The following is a 22,057-nucleotide window of genomic DNA, read 5'->3' as shown; positions in this document are numbered from 1 at the left end:
GATTTTAAATTTTAAGAAAACTTTCCTTTTTAACCATGTTCATGATTTAAAAGAGAGTTTAAAAATTAAATATTCTCTTTTATAAGTTTCTACAAGAGATTAAGAAAAGATTTAATATTTTTCCTTATTTATAGATTAAAAGAGATTTTAATTTTTAGAAATAACTTTCTTTTTATCCACATGTTTAAAAGAAAGATTTTAATTTATAAAATTTTCTTTTTATTAACCAATCATGAAGGGATTAAAATTATTGGAGAAATTTTTATAAATTTCTGGAAACAAATTAGGAAGTTTAATTTTTGTTTTAATTAAAACTTTCCTTGATTTGGGGAGAAGAGTGGCCGACCAAATAAATTGGAGAAGAGAAAATTATTTTTAATTAAATAAATTTTCTTTTTCAATGGCAAAAGAATTAAGGAAGTTTTTATTAAATTTTCCTTATTTGCCAAGACCAAGGATTATAAAAGAGGGGGTAGAGGAGGCTTCATGGTGAACAACCTCTATTATTTTCTCCCTCTTTTCTTCCTTGGTGTGGTCGGCCTCTTCCTCTTCTTCTCTTCTCTCCATCCTTTGTGCCCGAACCTCACATCTTCTTTGGAGATCAAGTGGTGGCCGGATTCTAGCTTGGAGAAGAAGGAGAGAAAGCTTACATCCCTTGGAGCTTGGTTGGTGGAAAAAGATCTTCATCTTTTGGAAGCATTGTGCTTGGCCGAAACTTGAAGAAAGGAGAAGAAGGTGCTTTGGTGGTTTCTCATCTCGGAAGATCGTTGCCCACACAACGTCCGAGGTTAGAAGAGGAATACGGTAGAAGACCTAGAGGTTTTTGTTGGTTGCTACTCGGAAAACCTAGAGGTTCCACTGTACAAAAATTTTGTACAAAGGTCTGAACCTTTTCCTAGCTACCATGTGTTCTTTTAAATTAAATTTTGGATCGCCTGCGGAACTTAACACGTTTGATCCAAAACTTAATCTATTCGCTCTTTTAGATTTTGACTTGGGTCTCCTGCGGAACTTAACACGTTCGACCCAAATCGCCTTAAGTTATTAATTCCATTAAATATTAATTTCCATAATTGGTTCCCAGTACTGACGTGGCGAGGCACATGGCCTTCTTAGATATGGGAGCAACCACCACCGACTAGACAAAACCTCTTATGGAAAGCTAATATTTAATTTCCTAAAATAACTTTAGGTTAACCGAAAAGAACAATCAAATCACAAGGAAAAAAAAAAATAAAAGAACACAACATCGAAAAAACATATTCGAAATTCTAGAATCGTAAGCCTCTTGTATTTGGTATTATTTCCATAAATAACTAGTATGATGCGGAAAGAAAATTTACTAGTTATACCTTGTAGAAAAACCTCTTGATCTTCTACCGTATTCCTCTTCTAGCCTCGGACGTTGTGTGGGCAACGATCTTCCAAGATGAGAAACCACCAACCACCTTCTTCTCCTCCTAGCTAGGTTCGGCCACAAAAATTAAAGCTTCACCAAGGAAGAAGAAAAACACCAACCAAGCTCCAAGAGATGCAAGCTTTCTCTCCTTCTTCTTCTTCTTCTCCAAGTAGTATCCGGCCTCCACAAGAGCTCCAAGCAATAGAGAATTTCGGCCACCACAAAGAGGAAGAAAGGGAGAAGATGTTGGCCGGCCACACCAAAGAATAGGAGAGGGAGAATAATAGAGGTTGTGTCTTGTGAAGGCACCCTCACCCCTTCTTTTATATTCCTTGGCCTAGGCAAATTAGGAAATTTAATTACAATAAAATTTCCTTAATTCCCTTGACATGATTTAATTGAGAAAAATAAAATAATATTTCCCCAATTAATCTCTAATGGCCGGCCACATCAAGAGGAAATAAATTAGACAAGTTTTAATCAACAAATTAAAACTTCCTAATTTGTTTCCGGAAATTTTAAAAATAAAATTTCTCTTTAAAAATCTCTTCATGGTTGATAAAAGGAAATTTCTATAATTTTAATTTTATCAACATGTGGATAATTTTAAAGAGAAAATAAAATATCTCACCAATCTACAAATAAGGAAAGAGATTTAATCTCTTTCTTTAATCTTTTGTAGATCTTTTACAATAGAGATATTTTAATTTTAATTCTCTTTAATAAATTATTTCTTCCACATAATAAAAATTAAAATTAAAATCCCTTTTTAATTTAATTTGGCCGGCCCCCACTAGCTTGGGTTCAAGTTAGGGTCGGCCACCCAATTTTATACCTAAGCCGGCCCTAGCTTGGTTCCCAAGCTAGCTTGGCAGGCCCCCTATTGGTGGGTATAGAAGGTGGGTATAGGTGGGTATAGTACTCGATAAATAAGAGGCTACGATAGGGACCGAGAGGAGGAATTGGTTTTGGTCTCCCGATAAAATTAAGCATCCCGTGTTCGCCCCGAACACACAACTTAATTTTATCAATAATAATTCATTCCACTAGAGAACTATTATTGAACTACCGCACCAATCCCAAATTACATTTTTGGGCTCCTTCTTATTATGAGTGTGTTAGTCTCCCTGTGTTTAAGATATCGAATGTCCACTAATTAAGTGAGTTACTGACAACTCATTTAATTAATATCTTAGTCCAAGAGTAGTACCACTCAACCTTATCGTCATGTCGGACTAAGTCCACCTGCAGGGTTTAACATGACAATCTTTATGAGCTCCTCTTGGGGACATTATCAACCTAGTATCTCTAGGACACAGTTTCCTTCTATAATCAACAACACACACTATAAGTGATATCATTTCCCAACTTATCGGGCTTATTGATTCATCGAACTAAATCTCACCCATTGATAAATTAAAGAAATAAATATCAAATATATGTGCTTGTTATTATATTAGGATTAAGAGCACACACTTCCATAATAACCGAGGTCTTTGTTTCTTTATAAAGTTAGTATAAAAGAAACGACCTCAAATGATCCTACTCAATACACTCTGAGTGTACTAGTGTAATTATACAGTCAAGATAAACTGATACCTAATTACACTACGACCTTCCAATGGTTTGTTCCTTTCCATTATGGTCGTGAGCTACTGTTTATAATTTATAAGGTACTGCTAACATGATCCTCTGTGTGTGACACCACACACCATGTTATCTACAATATAAATTAATTGAACAACTACATTTATCATAAATGTAGACATTTGACCAATGTGATTCTTATTTCTAGATAAATGTTTATACCAAAAGCTAGGCTTTTAGTATACACTCTAACAGTTTTTGCTTGTAAAAGAAAAGGTATACTAGTATTTAATTTCCGCATCATACTAGTTTTACTTCTTTGTAAAAATACCAAATACAAGAGGCATGCGATTCTAGTATTTCGAATTTGTTTTCGATGTTGTGTTTTTTTTTTGTTTTTTTTCTTTTCCTTGTGATTTGATTGTTCTTTTCGGTTGACCTAAAGTTATTTAAGGAAATTAAATATTAGCTTTCCTTAAAAGGCTTTGTCAAGGCGGTGGTGGTTGTTCTCATATCCAAGAAGGCCATGTGCCTCGCCATGCAGTCCTGGAAGCCAATTTTGGAAATTAATATTTAATGGAATTAATAACCTAGGTGATTTGGATCAAACGTGTTAAGTTCCGCAGGAGATCCAAGTCTAAACCTAAAAGAACAAATAGATTAAACTTTGGATCAAATGTGTTAAGTTCCGCAGGCGATCCAAGTTTAATTTAAAAGAACACATGGTAGCTAGGAAAAGGTTCAGACCTTTGTACAAAATTTTTGTACAGTAGAACCATTAGGTTTTCCGAGTAGCAACCAACAAGTAACACCCTACTATCTTGCTTAAATGAATTACAAATGCAAGCTTAAAATAAATTTTACCGACAAATAAAATGGAGATGTAGCTTAGGTCGGCACTTCCGAATGATGTAGCTTGCTGCACAGATGAAGACGAGACGATTGCAGAGCAGGAATTTTTTTTCAGAAAAGTTATTCGTGGCCTTTGACTTTAAGCCTCAATTTATAGGTATGATGGATGTTCGGTCGACCGATCCCTCTGTTCGGTCGACCGAACAACTCCGATCCCTTCCAGCTGGAGTCTGACGCTGGCTCGATATTCTGCATTAACTGGACTTCAATGGTTCGGTCGACCGATCCCTCTGTTCGGTCGACCGAATAGGCTCCTTCCCTGTTCGTCGAGATTTACCGTGATCTGCATTTACTGTGCCTTTAATATTGATGGTTCGGTCGACCGATCCTCGGGTTCGGTCGACCGATCAGTGTATTTTCCTTCTGCATCTAATCGTTGCTGATTAAACTGTTCTGTGCTGAGTCATCTTGGTTCGGTCGACCGATCCGGCCAAACCTGCGACACAGTATTAAGCAAAGTATCCCTGCAACACAAAGGTTAGCACAGTAATATATAATGCATGAGTATGACAGTTAGGACTGTCTTGATCTCAACTTAGAAACCTTCCCGGTTTCTTTAGTTGGATCAGCGACCTTAGGTTGTTCCCTTTTAGGAACCCGACCTCACTGTCGCTCTTCCAGTTGCATACCTCAACTTACTTGCCAAACATGATTCTTCAGACATATTTGGTCTTTTGTCTGCTCAGTGTCTGATTGCCTGATCCACTAACACTTTTCCTGCAATACCATATTACCCAACAACAATAATAGTAATACAGAAAATAATGGTAAACCTAAACCTAGATTTACCGAGATCCGCTGGTCCGGTCGACCGCGCACGGTCGACCGGAAACCATCCGATCAACCTTGCTTGGAGTTCACTCCTCCAAGACTTCTCGTTACCTAAGGTTACCACCCCCTAGGATTTTCTCCACTTGGCTTCACTCATCAAGACTCAGTATTCGGCTATCCAGGGATCAAGTCCTCCAGACCTATCCACCTGGCTTCCACGACATACCGAGATTTCCCTTACCTAGCCTACAACTAGGACTCATTATTCGACTACCCAGGGATCAAGTCCTCCAGACCTATCCACATGGCTTCCACGATATACCAAGATTTCTCTCCTTGCCTAGCCTCCAACTAGGACTTCCCTTGCCTAGCCTACAACTAGGACTTCTCTAGATCAAACTCCATACTTAAACATACTTAAGCATACTTAAACATATTTGTCTGACATTAAAACCTTGGAGGTCGATTGCACCAACACTAACCAACAGAAAGTTGGGCTAATGAGTGAGTCTAACTTAAACATATTATCAAATATAAAAAAAGAAGAGATTATTGGTACAATTGACCTCGGGTGAAGGTTGACCAAGTTGACCAATCCTAGGTTGGCTCGAGCTTGGATTTAATATTTGACAATATGTGAGAGAGAAGTCAAGTAGGTCAAGGAGGACCGGATACAACTTGAGAAGTCCAACGGGAAGTTGGCAAGAGGAAAGTCCAAGTGGATCAAGAAGGATCGAACACTTGGTGATTGAAAGTCCAATAGGAAGTTGGCAAGAGGAAAGCTCAAGTGGGTCAAGGAGGATCGAACACTTGGCGATTGAAAGTCTAACAAGAAGTTGACAAGAGGAAAGTCTAAGTGGGTCAAAGAGGATTAGACACTTGGTAATCGGAAGTCTAACAAAAAATTAGTAATAGAAAAGTCCAAGTAAGTCAAGGAGGACCGGACACTTGATGATCGAAAGTCCAATAAAAAGTTGGCAAAGGGAAAGTCCAAGTGAGTCAAAGAGAACCGGGCACTTGGCATGAGTAAGGAAGGCGTAGCAAATTAAGGTTAATTGAATATTGGGTAGCGTAAGTCCTAATAGTTTGATGTCAACCAGATACCAGGCAAGATGCGAATTCAGCTTGAAAAGGTTGAATTCAAGGTTACCAATCAATTGGCGAGAGGTACCAATCGATTACCCTAAACTCAAAATTTAGAATTTAGGATTGGGCAATCGATTGGTCTGGAGCAATCGATTGGAAGAAAATGGTCAGCGTGTTAATATTAGCCCTAGTACCAATTATGAGATAATTGTAAAGGGCACATTATTGTATCATATATCATTATTAATAAAAGGCAAAGTTGGTTATTATATTTATTTCAGTTCAGTGCCAATTGAATAAGTATAATAATGTCCTTGGGTAGTAGGTTCTTATTTACAATATATCAATTGGTTGAATTGATAGTGATATATTGTAGAGAACACTACTCTTAACTATTCCTAGTCAAACATTAATATACAAGGATAATATTAATGCGTTGAAACTAGCATGTAGGTCAACGGATGACTTGATCTCACAAGTCATGGATATGAGATATCAGGTTGACACATGGGTATATATTAGAGAATATATACTGAATGACCCGCCATGAGAATGTTTCATGGATCGTTATATGAGTGTCATAAACATTCTCATGTGACTATTGATATGAATAGTCCTTAGACCTGAAGTCACTATGGTTCCCTACATAAGGAGTTGTGTACTTTGGTATCGGCAAACATCACTTGTAACAAGGTAGACAATAAAGTCGATCACTGGGTATGTAATGAATTATGCGGAGGGATGTGAGTGATGTAGATGAGATTTATTCCTTCCCTATGACGGAAGCGATATATGTGGGCCCCTTTGATTAGTAGGACACAAGAAAGCATGACTATGCGCAAATGAGTCAATATGAGATATTGAGCTTATTTGATTGAGTGTGTCTACTTAGAAATCAAGAAACACAAAGGTTGATAAGAGGATGCCACAGTTTATGCCTCATTGATCAACCTAGATATCAAGGATAGAGGGACAAAGTCATACAAGATAATAACCACGGACAGGTTAGGTTGGATCTTAACCTTCTCGTCACTTGGGTAGCAATGATGCCTTGTTAGATGTCACTCATTGCTTATGTATCTAAATGTTGATTTGAGTACATTGCCAACGTTACGAGAACCTATTGGGTCACACACAAAGAACAAGTAGATTTGGAGATGGGTTCATATGATGAATCATTGGATTAAGTCTAATCCAAATTGGACTTATTTAGTTGGACTCAAGTGGATCTAATTGGATTAAGTCCAATTCAAACTAGATTCAAGGAGTCAATTCGAATTAATGAAATAGTGATTCATTGAATTTGAATTGCATGAGATCAATTGAGTAAAACTCGATTGAATTAAACTTGAGTTAGACTCGAGTAAATTAGACTTGAGTTAGACTCAAGTGAGGAGACTTGAGTTAGACTCAAGTGAAGATTAATGGAAATAATCATTGAATTTTGAAATTCAATGATTATTTATCCCATTCAATTTTCGAAATTGAAATTAGGAGTTACACTCATTCAAAATGAAGAGTTACAAGTTTGGTCCTTAATGGAGTGTAAATGCTCATTAAGGTCATTAATGCTAATTAAGTGTTTCATTGGATGAAAATACTTAAGCTTTTTGCTCTTCATTTTGGACTTAATCTTCATTCTTCTTGCTCCTCTTCTCCTTGGCCGAAATCCACCTTCAAGGTTGCTAGCACAACCTTTCTCCTTTTGTGAGTTTGTGAGACAAACGAACACTTGTTTGTGTGGATACCGTAGAGGCGCGAACGCGAGATCGTGCTATGATCCGAGCTGTCGAGAGTCCGTGAGCACGTACCAAAGGTATACTTCATCATGTTTTAGATCTAACTTAGTATAAAGTTTTGTTTCCCTTCGCATGGATCTTCTGGAGGAACTAGTATTTTCCGCTGCGCGTTTGCGTGTTTAGCGCATCTAGTTCCTTACACAGCGAACAGAAAGGTTTAGAATCGATTGAAGCATTCGATTGCCTGTGTTTTCTCAAGTGAACATAAGGGTACAAAATCGATTGAGGCAATCGATTGACACATGACAATTAATATTAGCTATGTTTTCTAGAGTGAACAAAAAGATGCGGAATCAATTGAGGCAATCGATTGGTGTGGCTCACCAATCGATTGGTCAGGCGAAAAATAGTCATTCTACAGGTTTGAACAATTGAATCTAATGTGACAATCTATTGGTTAGTAAGGTCAATCGATTGTTAGGCAGAAATTAACTCGAACAACATCTATATAAAGGGTATTTCCAAGAGGATTCTCGCTGCCAGTTTTTTAGAGACAAAATACTACTGTATTTCTTACCACAAAGCGATAATCCAAATCAAGAAAAATGCAAGCAAAGCAATGTTTTTCATTATAAAATCGTTTTCGATTTCATTTGCCTTTGCATTTTCATTACCTGTTGTATTCAAGCTTACAGGAGACTTCTCTACCTCCGGAAGGACTCCGAAGAGAAGGAAGTTCTTAGTGGAAGTTGTGAGTGAGAAGTGTACCCTTGGATTAGTCATCTCAAGGAGGTGAATACTAAATACAATCAAAGTATAGTGCATGTGATGTCCAAGTTGATTGAAGTTTCTGTTGCACATTCAACAACAAACACAAAGCAACGAGGAGAAATGATCGAAACTATTGACCCCTGCTCTAGCTCGAGCGGTCCTAACACTTGTAACAAGCAGCAATGGGTAGCAGACTAAACTCCAAATGTTGTAAAAACTCTAAACCATAAATGAAAGCTTCGGGATGACGAATAAGAAATCCTACAATATTACATTAATTTCACCTTCTATTTGAGACACCCTATTGCATACCTTCGAATTCATTTTTGGTATTTGAAGAGGAAAACTGAAGTGGTTGCAAGAGTTGAAGCGGAAGGGAGAATCGTTGCCTTTTGATCTCTGTAAAAACTAGCGCTCTTTTGAATTAGTCTGCTGGCTATGGTTTAAAGTTAAAACCCTTAAATCTGGTTTAGAATTTAATAAGATAGCATGTTTAGAATTTGGTGGTTCAGCATGAGAGTGCTTCTAGAACTTGTAACTCGTCAGAAGTCATATGGTGCAATCGAGTCGCCTAGTTCGGCTTAAGTTTTGTTGTCCGAGCCATTATCTCGTCCACCTACTGGTCAGATCAGGTCCGGCCAATAAATTTATTGGGTTTAGGTGAGGAGATAGAGATGCACACTCACTGTTATTCGTGTATCTAAGTGTTGATACTTTATCGTAGCTGTGCATATATTATTGTTTGGGAGTTTTAAGTTTTATCCATGGAATTAATATGTCTGTTGGAGTCGAAAGAATTCATTAGCGATATTAAACATGTTAGATGTTGAGTTTTAAGGGCTATTGATTCAATTGCTTATAAATTCCCTAGATTTTTTAAAATGGATTTAAAATATAAATTCTTATACTTTAAATGATAATTTCAATTCCTCTTATTTTTTATTTAAATATTTTCTTTCACCCTCCAAAAGAAATTCATATTCAAATTGTTAGATAGATAAGGCAGGTCTGAGTGATGACTGATGAACGGGTAAGTTTGCCTCGCGTCAGATGTGCGGAGCAAGTAAGATGATTTAATAAATAAATTTAAATGTTGAGTGTAACCCTTCAGCTGTGGATCCGTGGCGCAATGGTAGCGCGTCTGACTCCAGATCAGAAGGTTGCGTGTTCGATTCACGTCGGGTTCAACTCCCATTTTTTCCATTATTCCTTTTACAGATAAATTAACTTTATGCGGACATCGCAGTAGTCAACTGTAAACATCAGCCAGAGGGGAAACTTGACTTCCTGTCCCATATTCTGTAATCAAAATTTTATTGATCATGTGAACTCGAGGACAAGATTAATCATGTTGCTGATAGTTCTTTCCTAATTCTTATTAATGGTTGTTTAGTTTCTTAATGAAATTGCTTTGAGCAAAAAGTAATCATGCTACGTATCCAATGGATCCTTTTAGTCCAAGGGGAATGGAGGAAGCAATAGAGCTGACTGTCCCTGTCGAGAAACCTTGCCAACCCAAAGTCACCTACATGAGCCATCGTCGAGAAGAACATTGTTTGGCTTTAGATCGCAGTGGATAATTTGTCCTTGACAATGAAGATAGTCCAGAGCTGAAGCCACATCAGTGGCTGTGTTCAGCCTTTGAACCAGGCTAAGTAAGGTGTGCGCTATCTCCCAAACAGTATTTTAACTTTATTAATTTTTTTTTTAAAAATTTAGTGAAATTAAAAAAAAAATACTGAGTTAAAATTGAATTTAGCTAAAACATTTTCCTTAGAATTATTTAACAATTTAAAATTAAAAAATGATAAATTGAAAATACAAATCGAAAGTTTGAAAAAATATGCATGCTTAAAACCAAATAGTTTTCAAAAATAAAAACTTAAAATTTATGGAATGTTAAATTGGTACATTAAAAAACATCAAGGATAACTTAAAAGAATTCCCAAAGGATATGTATCCCTAGATTCTTAGCTAACCCAGTAGGAAGGAACCTATATTGAGTTTCAGAATCATACTTAGATTAACATTTTTTCTTTGAATCAAAGGTTTCAGAAAAGTTAAATGTTTAAATTTTTTAAGAGGCTTTGTCTAGAAGTGGTTGATAATACAATAACCAAGAAGAGTTAGTGCCTCGCCACAGTCTGGAAACTAATTGCTGAATTGAATATTTAATTAACAAACTGATAAGCTTGTGCAATTAATGAAATGTTTTCAATCTTTGTTAATTATTTGTAAACTTCATAACTTAGAAATTGTTTTAATTTTTTTAAATTTCAAGTTATTTTCTTATTGTACCCTATTTTTTTGATATGATCAAAGAGGGAGGAATATGTACAAGTTTAAGGGAAGTTAGATTGTTTTTTAATTCTACTAACTCTATTTTATCAAATGTTGTCATTTCTTTTATTTGCAATTTTATGCTTAAAATGTTTGTTTTGCAAATTCTTTTATTGCATCTTGTTCGTTATTACCCTAACTTGAACTTGAGTTGATGTACATCAAAAAAAGGGAGATTGTTGGATCCCGTGGTTATTTTGGTGTGATCAACCAAGTTAAGTTAGGTCATATTTTGGATTGATCCTTGTGTCTAAGTGTGCAGGAGTTTAGGAGCACAAGAAGTCGAGTGGAAAACACAACTAGCAAGAAGGATGACACATGATGGGAGCTGACAGGCTTGGTGCATCCGAGGGATGAGGTGCTGCGGAAGAGTACACCGGTGGACGAGAAGAACATACGTAACGTTCTAGAGACAAGAAGCTGGAGTGAAAGCCTGCTTGAGGAGAAGGCCGGAAATTGGGTTCGGGTGAGCCCTATTTTAGTTGGCTGCAATCACCTAGGCGATCGTAGTAGCAGAAGTGCGAATGAAGCTGATGAAACTGTTGGAGGTGCCCTCAACAAGAGTTAAACGTGCCTCCAAGGCGCCCACGCGCCTCTACCACCTTCGGGCGGAGGCGCCTCCCATGAGCATGGAAGACACTCTCCATAAGCATGGAAGGCGCTCTCCATGAGCATGGAAGGCGCCTTCGACCAGGAAAACTGACCGTTGCCAAGGGATAAAACTCTATCCCTTGGCGCCTTGGTAGAGGCACCCTCCAATCCCTTTGGAGGCGCCCTCAAGTTACGGATAGGATTTCCAAGAGCTATAAAAAGGTCCCTGAAGCTAAGAAATAGAATAACAACTTCAGTAATCACTTTCCTAGTTATTTCTGAGCTTTCAGTGTGTTGAAAATGTTTCTCCGCCTTCATAGAAAGAGATTTTTAGTGAGTTTTTCAACTATCTTGGATTAATAACCAACTAGGTTGTAACCAAATAAATAATGGTCTTTTTTATTTAAGTTGTTAATTCTGTTTTTAATTGCGTTTCTAGTCTAAGCCCAAGGATCGAGAAGGTTTTATTTTTCTATTTTAGACAATTCACCCCTCTTTTGCCGGCCCCGCTGCATCAACAAGTGGTATCAGAACCCAACCGCCTCAGAAGGATTAACCGCCGACTGAAGCATCAAAGATCAAAGACGATGGCCGGATCGACAATCTACCCACTAAAATTCGAGGGAGAATTTGCGTCATAGAAAAAACGAATGAAGGTATTCTTCAAAACCAATTTTGAAATATTTCTAATAATTAAATACGGTTTTGTAGCTCCAAAAACCCCCCAAAGAGAAGAAAAAGAAGAATATCAGTGGACCAAGAAAGAGCAAGCAAACTTCGTAGCAAACGGACGAGCCGAGTTCCACCTACTCAGCGTACTTCCACCCCAGGAAGTAAATCGAATCGGAGATTACGACTCAGCAAAGGAACTTTGGGAGAAGTGTTAGAGTATATACTAAAAGTCTAGCATTTTATATAAACATTTATAAGAATCACATTAGTCAAATGATTACATTTATGCTAAGTGTAGTTGTCCATTTAATTTATATTGTAGATAACATGGTGCGAGAAGATACACAGAAGTTCATGTTATCCATTCTTTATAAATTATAAACAGTTGTTCACAACCAAGATGGAATGAGACAAACCATTGGAGTGACTGTAGTGTAATTAGGTATTAGTTTATCTTGATTGATAAATTACACTAGTACACCATGAGTGTATTGAGCAGGACCATTTGAGGTAGTATCTTTTTATACTGACTATATAAAAGAACAATACCTCTGTTATTATGGAAGTATGTACTCTTAATCATGATATAATAACAAGTACATATACGTAATATTTATTTCTTTGATTTATCAAAGGGTGCGATTTAGTTCGTTAAATCAATAGACCCAATAAGTTGGGAAATGATATATAAAATACCGAGTCAGATAATAATTAAATAATAAGGTTTAATAGGCTAATAGCCTTAATGGGATTTTTGGGAATTTTTAGAAATTTTTGGGGATTTAATCGAAGTCCGTAGGGCGTATTTTGAGGGGATAAAATTATAGACTTTGGAAAAGGTCTGTTTGGAATACCTATTTATTAGGGAGTTGATTGAGCAAAAGATTTTAATTTCCCTAAACCTAAGTTCAAAATTATATAAAAACCTAATCTCCCTCTTCTCCTTCACCGCCGTATCTTCCCCGAGCCAGCCCACGACGCCGCCTCCTCGAGCCCTCATGCGCCGCCGCCTCGCCTCCTTCGCCGGCCTCCAGCCTCTTTCCTCCTCACTCGAGCAGCACAACCGACGACCTCCTTTCACGCGGCCACTACAGCCGCGATCGCTCCCTCACGCGAGCACCGCAGTGCCGCCTCCTCTGCCCCTCGCCGAGCCTCGCTTCCTCACGCAAGAACCACAAACGCCGCCGACCACCTCGACCCGTCTCCAACCGAGACCTAGGTTAGGGGGTGAATGAGTCTCCCGATCCTCCTTCCTCTTCACTAATCTGGATAAGGGGTAAGCCGCGGTTCGATCTCATCTTGTTGTAGTTGTTCTCTAGTTAGATGTGGATTTGGGGCTTTTGATTGAATTTGATGTGCTGCGTTCTTCTCACTAATTGGGTTTCGGTTAATTCTTGTTGTAGAAGTGTTAAGTCTTGATCGATGATGTTTTTGTTGATCTATTGCTACGAGAAGTGTTAGGCAGGCAATTGGTAGTCTAATTTCTGGTCGATGATGTTCTTATTTCCTTCCCGCTGCTTCAGGAATTTTGATCAGAACGTTGGTGGTTTAACCATGAGGAATAACATTTTTTGCTCTTCTTGTTGTTTCCCCGTGCTGGACAGATTCGGTAGTGGTGGGTTCAATTCGTTATTGTTCTATTTTTCCGCATGGTTATGGAATTGGTGTGTTTTCTAAATCGATGATGTTCTATCGTCTCTCGATTGTTGTCAATCTCATTGGATTTCTTAGTGGATTTGATATCACTATTCGGATATGTTTTGGAGCAATGATGTAACACTAGAGTTTTAGTGTTTGCTTTTGGTGGAGGTTTAAACTCGGGTGGAACACATTTTGGTTCCTGTTGGTGCTTTAGAAATGCTGTTTAGATTTGGGTGAATCAAGGTTCATAGTTGGATTAGGGCTTTTCCCTAATTAAGTTGGGTTTCAGTTTAGCTAGTGTCGTTTATGAAATTAGCTAAATTGTACATCACGTGATTTGCAGGACGTTGATTGAAGACGGTTGACACGATCTCCACATAAGGCGGGTATTTCTTACTTTGATTCTCTAGTTCTTCGAACTTAGTGCATGAGCTATTTTGGGATAAGAATTGCTTTACCTTGACTCCACTCGTAATTTTTCCTATGCTTGATACTTCCACTCAAAATCTTTGAGCTACTCATTTTTATATCCATACAGTCTCTTGTTGTTGTCCATGATCAGTAGCAGATACTAGATACCATGTTTGTATGCTTTGACTGTTGTTTATTTATGTACTATATTGAGCATGCTGGCTTCATGTAGCATACCTGTTTCTGCTTATATTGGTATGATGACTGTTGCATTGTTTGCATCATGTCATTACATGCATGCCGCATCCTCGGCCACTCGAGAGAGTGGTAGCTGGAGTTGATGCCGCTTGTCCTGTCGTGCCGCACTCGGCCACTTGTGTGAGTGGTAGCTGGAGTACGAGCAGCAGGGACCCCGTCGCAGATGTAGCTAGTTAGCTACTATGCAATTGTCCCCTCGACCACTTGTGTGAGTGGTAGCTGGAGTGGTGTACAGTCTGTCACTGACCCGACCTCTCGACCATACAGGGGTCATGGTGTAGAGAGGTGGGCGGGAGTGACCATTCGTGCATACGCTGTTGTTATTATATTTGCTATAGCTGCTGCTGTTTATATATGCTGTTATTGCTTGCTGTTGTTCACTTGTGCTGATATGTTTACTTGTGTTGAGATATATTCTCATCGTAGATGTTTAGTCATTGGATATTTGTATATACCTTGCTTATTACCTCTGTAGTTATGAGCAGTACTGTAGCAAATTAGTACCAGTTCTGACCTACTATACCTAGCCTAGGATATGGTTTCAGGTATGAGTGCTTATGTTGGTTCTATTGTAGTATCTGCTATTTCTTTTATGAGACTGTATACTCTTGGCTCCCTTTCTAGTTATATGTTATGTTCATGCACTATCTCTTTCCTTACCCGCTGAGTTCCAATACTCACCACCTCGCAAATTGGTTTCCTTTCGCCAGGTAACAGATAGATGAGTCATGGATGCTTGGAGAGTCTCGGCTGCCGGTCCCACGTCACACTTGAGGATAGTTCCTTTTGGGTCTTGTCACTGTTTTGGATGTATATTAGCTTTGCGTATTTTGGTTTTGAACAAGTCGATGTGTTTTTAGAGTCTAGTCTGGTGGTTGTAGGTAATTTAGTTCGTGACTTTGTCGGTCATACATTTGTTTTCTTTTGTGATTTCCGCTGCGTTTATATCCAGCCGTGAGGGCTGAGTATTTATCGTTCTGTCTTCCGCTGTGTGTGTTTCTATTTTGTTCCAGCCGTTTAGGCTGATGGTTATAGATGGTGGTTATGCGTTATTTCATTTTGTCCAGCCGGGTAGGCTGAGTATATTAAACTGCGTGTTATGTTGTCTCTATTTGTGCATATATTCCAGCCGAGTGTGGCTGATGTATATTTTGTATGTAGTAATGTTTCAGATTATCACCCGTACAGGGGAGATGTTGCCGAAATTTCTTCGGACAGGGACTCCTCTGGGGCGTGACATGATATCATTTATATGGTGTGTTGTTGATTATAAAATGAAACTGTGTTCTAGTAATCTAGGTTGATGATGTCCTCTTGAGGAGCTCATAAGGATTGGTCATGTAAACCCTTCAGGTGGACTTAGTCCGACATGACAATAAGGTTGAGTGGTACTACTTTTGGAGCTAGATATTAATTAAGTGAGTTGTCAGTAACTCATTTAATTAGTGGACATTCGATATCTTAAACACAGGGAGATTAACACACTCATGATAAAAATGAGCCCATATAGTAATATGAGATTGGTGCGGTAGTGCAATAATAACTCTTTAGTGAAATGAGATATTATTGATGAACTTGAGTTGGGTGTTTGGGGAGAACACGGGAAGCTCAAGCTCATCGGGAGACCAAAATCAATCCTTCCTCTCGGTCCCTATTGTAGCCTCTTATTTATAAAGTCCTATATCCACCCAAACCCAACTTCTTACCCACCTTAAGGTGACCGACCAAGCCAAGCCTGGAGCCCAAGCTAGGGCCGGCCAAACCAAGGTTAGATGGATTCAAGTTATGGCCAACCCTAGATTGGAGCCCAAGCAAGGGTGGCCGGCCACATAATTATTAAAAGGAGTTTTAAATTTTAAATCTTTCCTTATGTGGAAGCCATGGTTTTAAAAGAGAGTTTTTAAAATTTTAAATCTTTCCTTTTATAGCTTTCTACAATGGATTAAGAGAAATGTTTGATATTTTTCTTTATTTGTAGTCAAAAGGAAGATTTTAATTTTGGAGAAAACTTTTCTTAATTGTAACCATCCACATGTTTTAAAAGAAAATTTTTAATTTATAAAAGTTTCCTTTTATAAACAACCATGAAAGGAATTTTAAAAGAGAAATTTTATTAAAATTTATTACCGAAAACAATTAAGAAAGTTTTAATTTTTTGTTTAAAACTTCCCTTATTTGGAGGACAAGATAGGGGCCAGCCATTAAAGGTTTATAAGGAAGTTTTTAATTAAAATTTTCTTCTTAGACATGGGCAAGGAAAATAAGAAAAATTTGATTATGTTTTAAAACTTTCTTTATTTGTCAAGACCAAGGAATATAAAAGAGAGGGTAGAGGTGCCTCACCTTACAACACATCTATAATTTCCCCAAGGCTCTTCCTCTTCCCTTATTCTTCTTCTTTGTGGCTAGCGGCATCACCCTCTTGGAGAGATCTTGGTGGACGGATTTTGCTTGGAGAAGAAGAAGAGATAGGAGACATTGTTTCCTAGCATCCCTTGGAGCTTGGTTGGTGGTCGGACTTCATAATCTCTTGGAGAAAATTGGTGACCGAAACTTGGAATGAAGAAGAAGGCTTGGGTGGATTCTTGTCTTGGTAGATCGTCACCCACATGATGTCCGAGATAAAAAGAGGAATACAATAGAAGATCAAGAGGTCTATAAGTTACAAGAGATATAACTAGTTATAAGTTTCCGCATCATAACTAATTCATCTTTTGTATAGATCTTGTAAAACCAAACACAAGAGGTTATCGATTTTAATTATCATTTTTGTTATTGATTTTCGTTTCGATTTCATATTTCGATAATGTGTTTCTATTGAGGTCTCTATTGTTAAACCTTGTTTACTGTGAGAAGTTTAAATATCTGATTTCTTTAAAAAGTTTTGTCTAGCCATTGGTGGATGATCTCATACCCAAGAAGGCCTAGTGTCTTGCCACGTTTGACCTGGAAGCCGATCCTTGAAATAGATATTTAATCAAATTTTGTAATATGGTTTAACTTAGAAAGATCACATCGGTTGAACTTGAAGTAAGAATGTTAAGTTTCGTTCCCAATTCAAGTTTAACTTCTAAAAGGAAAATTTGGATTAATAATGTTAAACATCGTTTGCAATCCAAATTTAACTTTAGTAGAACACATGGGTAGCTAGGATAGTTCTATGCTTGTACAAATTTTTATACAAGGGAACTAGGACAGTATTCCGAGTAGCAACCAACAATTGGTATCAGAGCTAGGTTTTAACCTCTGTGTGTTTGGTTTTTGTTTAATTATGCATATGTCATACATATTTTAGGTAGGATAATAGTAGGATGTGCAAATCGATTAACTCTGTGGTTGCAGACATCTAGATCCAACTATTATGACCCTAATGTGATTGTGTGTGATTGGACCCTCAGACATGTCGAGGGCATTTTATGAGTGTGCATGATTATATGTATTACATACAGCAGGAGTTGTATTAGCCCTAGGATTTTATATTTTTATTCGATCTAGATTTCATGTACATTCCCTTGTGAAATATAGGATCGATATATGTAAAATTCTATTGTTGTCGCGGATCGTATCTTTGTAAGGCGTGGTACTATTGGAGGACCAGAGACGCAGCAGAAAAGGAAGCTTGATGGACTCGACGACATGAACCCTAGGGCTGATAGTACACGGAGGATAGTGATGGAAGAAGCCATAATAGTTGGAAAATTAATTTCCATATTTATTGCTTTTATTTCTCTCATTCAATGGTTAAAATTTAACAGATAGAAATTAAAATGTGTGATTGACAGTATTTCTCTCATTCAATGGATAGGGATAAAATTTCTTTGTGGATAGAATTTAATTTTCTGAACAACTATATATGTATCTTGCATGGTGAGTACTATAAATACTCCCCCTACATTCATGTTTGATCATCCAACTAAAAATAAAAGTGTAGAATCTTCAAGTTGAAAGTTATTCTTCATCTTCTTTTTCTTTTTCTCTCTAAAATTATAAATGATGCTCAAAAGTATTGTAATATCTTTGAAATGTAAATATAATATAAATAATTTATTTATTTGGTTATAGTCTAATTTTCTAACAAGAGATGCACACTCACTGTTGTTTATGTATCCAAGTATTGATACTTTGTAGTAGGTGTGCATCTATTATTGTTTGGGGGTTTTAAGTTTTATCCATAGAATTCATGTGCCTGTTGGAGTCGAAGGATTCATTAGCGATATTAAACATGTTACGATGAAGAGTTTTAAGGGATATTGATTCTATTGCTTATAAATTCCCTAGATTTAATAGAATTTAAAATATAAATCCTTATATCTTTAAATGGTAATTTCAATTCCTCTTATTTTTTATTTAAATATTTTCTTTCACCTTCAAAAGGAAATTCATATTCAAATTGTTGGATAGATAAGGCAGGTCTAGCGTGAATTCCCTGATGAACGTATAAATTCCTTAGATTTAATAAGAAATGGATTTAAAATATAAATTCTTATACTTTAAATGATAATTTCAATTCCTCTTATTTTTTATTTAAATATTTTCTTTCACCCTCCAAAAGAAATTCATATTTAAATTGTTGGATAGATAAGGCAGGCCTGCGTGATGAACGGGTAAGTTTGCCTCAAGTCAGATGTGCGGAGCAAGTTAAGATGATTTAATAAATACATTTAAATATTGAGTGCTGTCCTTCAACTGTGGATCCGTGGCGCAATGGTAGTGCGTCTGACTCCAGATCAGAAGGTTGCGTGTTCGATTCACGTCGGGTTCAACTCCCGTTTTTTTCATTATAGTTTTTACTGATAAATTAACTTTATGCAGACATCGCAGTGGTCAATTTTGACTTTGGCTTTTCACATGTGCCAGTACATTTGTAGTGTTTAGCAGCTCGAATTCGTCAACCTTCAGTGCTATTTCTGACTTATAGGAATCAACGCCCGGTAAGCATCTCCAGGAGAAGTATTCCGAAGCTGTAAACATCAGCCAGAGGGGAAACTTGACTTCCTGTCCCATATTCTGTAATCAAAATTTTAATGATCATGTGAACTCGAGAACAAGATTAATCATGTTGCTGATAGTTCTTTCCTAATTCTTATTAATGGTTGTTTAGTTTCTTAATGAAATTGCTTTGAGCAAAAAGTAATCATGCTACGTATCCAATGGATCCTTTAAGTCCAAGGGGAATGGAGGAAGCAATAGACCAGCTGCTACTGTCCCTGTCGAGAAACCTTGCCAACCCAAAGTCACCTACACGAGCCATCGTCGAGAAGAACATTGCTTGGCTTTAGATCGCAGTGGATAATTTGTCCTTGACAATGGAGATAGTCCAGAGTTGAAGCCACATCAGTGGCTGTGTTCAGCCTTTTGAACCAGGCTAAGTAAGGTGCCTACTCTATCTCCCAAGCAGTAATTTAATTTTATCAAAATTCTTTCTAAAAATTTAGTGAAATTAAAAAAGAAAAATACTGAGTTAAAATTAAACTTAGCTAAAACATGTCTCTTAGAATTATTTAACAATTTAAAATTAGAAAATGATAAATTGAAAATGTAAATCGAAAGTTTGAAAAAATGTGCATGCTTAAAACCAAATAGCTTTCAAAAATCAAATCTTAAAATTTATGGAACGTTAAATTGGTACATTAGAAAATATTAAGGATAACTTAGAAGAATTCCCAAAGGATATGTACCCCCTAGATTCTTAGCTAACTTAGTAGGAAGGAACCTATATTGAGTTTCAGAATCATACTTAGATTAACATTTTTTCTTTGAATCAAAGGTTTCAGAAAAGTTAAATGTTTAAATTCTTTAAGAGGCTTTGTCTAGAAGTGGTTGATAATACAATAACCAAGAAGGCTTAGTGTCTCGCCATAGTCTAGAAACCAATTGCTGAATTGAATATTTAATTGACAAATTGATAAGTTTGTGCAATTAATGAAATGTTTTCAATCTTTGTTAATTATTTGAAAACTTCATAACTTAGAAATTATTTTAAATTTTTTAAATTTCAAGTTATTTTCTTATTGTACCCTATTTTTTTGATATGATCAAAGAGGGAGGAATAGGTACAAGTTTAGGGGAAGTTAGATTGTTTTTTAATTCTACTAACTCTATTTTATCAGATGTTATCATTTCTTTTATTTGCAGCTTTATGCTTAAAATGTTTATTTTGCAAATTCTTTTATTGCATCTTGTTCGTTATTACCCTAACTTGAACTTGGGTTGATGTACATCAAAAAGAGGGAGATTGTTGGACCCCGTGGCTATTTTGGTGTGATCAACCAAGTTAAGTTAGGTTATATTTTGGATTGATCCTTGTGTCTAAGTGTGCAGGAGTTTAGGAGCACAGGAAGTCGAGTGAAAGACGCAACTAGCGAGAAGAATGACACGGGATGTGAGCTGATGGGCTTGGTGCATCTGAGGGACGAGGTGTTGCGAAAGAGTACAACGATGGACGAGAAGAACGTACGTAACGTTCTAGAGACGAGAAGCTGGAGTGAAAGCCTGCTCGAGGAGAAGACCGGAAATTGGGTTCGGGTGAGCCTTATTTCAGTTGGTTGCAATCACCCAGGCGATCGTAGTAGCAGAAGAGCGAATGAAGTTGATGAAAACTGCTGGAGGCGCCCTCAACAAGAGTTAAACATGCCTCCAAGGCGCCCGCGCACCTCTACCACCTTCTGGCGGAGGCGCCTCCCATGAGCATGGAAGACACTCTCCATAAGAATGGAAGGCGCTCTCCATGAGCATGGAAGGCGCCTTTGACTAGAAAAATTGACCGTTGCCAAGGGATAAAACTCTATCCCTTGGCGCCTTGGTAGAGGCACCCTCCAATCCCTTTGGAGGCGCTCTCAAGCTACGGATAGGATTTCCAAGAGCTATAAAAAGGTCCCTAAAGCTAGGAAATAGAATAACAACTTCAGTAATCACTTTCCTAGTTATTTCTGAGCTTTCAGTGTGTTGAAAAAGACTTCTCCGCCTTCAGAGAAAGAGATTCTTAGTGAGTTTTTCAACTACCTTGGATTAACAACCAACTAAGTTGTAACCAAATAAATAGTGGTCTATTACTTATTTATTTAAGTTGTTAATTCTGTTTTTAATTGCGTTTCTAGTCTAAGCCCAAGGATCGAGAAGGTTTTATTTTTCTATTTCAGGCAATTCACCCCTCTTTTGTCGACCCTGCTGCATTAACAAGTGATATCAGAACCCAACCGCCTTAGAAGGACTAACCGCAGACTGAAGCATCAAAGATCAAAGACGATGGCCGGATCGACAATCTACCCACTAAACTTCGAGGGAGAATTTGCGTCATGGAAGAAACGAATGAAGGTATTCTTCAAAACCAATTTTGAAATATTGCTAATAATTAAATACGGTTTTGTAGCTCCAAAAACTCCCCAAAGAGAAGAAAAAGAAGAATATCAGTGGACCAAGAAAGAGCAAGCAAACTTTGTAGCAAACGGACGAGTCGAGTTCCACCTACTCAGCGTACTTCTACCCCAGGAATCGAATCGGAGATTACGACTCAGCAAAGGAACTTTGGGAGAAGTGTTAGAGTATATACTAAAAGTCTAGCATTTTGTATAAACATTTATAAGAATCACATTAGTCAAATGACTACATTTATGCTAAGTGTAGTTATCCATTTAATTTATATTGTAGATAACATGGTGTAAGAAGATACACAGAAGTGATAGATCGTTGGAAGCGATAGAGGAGGGGTGAATATCGCTCGTTTAAAACTTTTTCTTTTACCCTTTTGAAATCAAAGTCGTGCAGCGGAAATAAGAAAGAGACACAATTCGGTTACTTCGTTCGGAGCCTAGCTCGACTCCTACTCGAACGCCCGCGGTCCTTGACCGCACCGATGGGCAAAGCACTATAATCCTTCTTT

General features: G+C 37.4%; 2 non-coding genes across 2 annotated transcripts; both read left to right on the top strand.

Moving 5' to 3' along the window:
• The first annotated feature begins 9,380 nt into the window (after positions 1–9,380).
• TRNAW-CCA lies at positions 9,381–9,452 on the top strand. The gene has a single exon. It is a non-coding gene; the product is annotated as a tRNA-Trp (tRNA).
• Positions 9,453–18,868: 9,416 nt separating this feature from the next.
• On the top strand, positions 18,869–18,940 carry TRNAW-CCA. The gene has a single exon. It is a non-coding gene; the product is annotated as a tRNA-Trp (tRNA).
• Positions 18,941–22,057: the final 3,117 nt, after the last annotated feature.

The sequence above is a fragment of the Zingiber officinale genome, chromosome 6B (genome assembly GCF_018446385.1).
Source record: "Zingiber officinale cultivar Zhangliang chromosome 6B, Zo_v1.1, whole genome shotgun sequence".
Classification (NCBI taxonomy): domain Eukaryota; kingdom Viridiplantae; phylum Streptophyta; class Magnoliopsida; order Zingiberales; family Zingiberaceae; genus Zingiber; species Zingiber officinale.
Note: the sequence above shows the minus strand (reverse complement) of the source record. Positions and strands in the feature narration are given on the sequence as shown.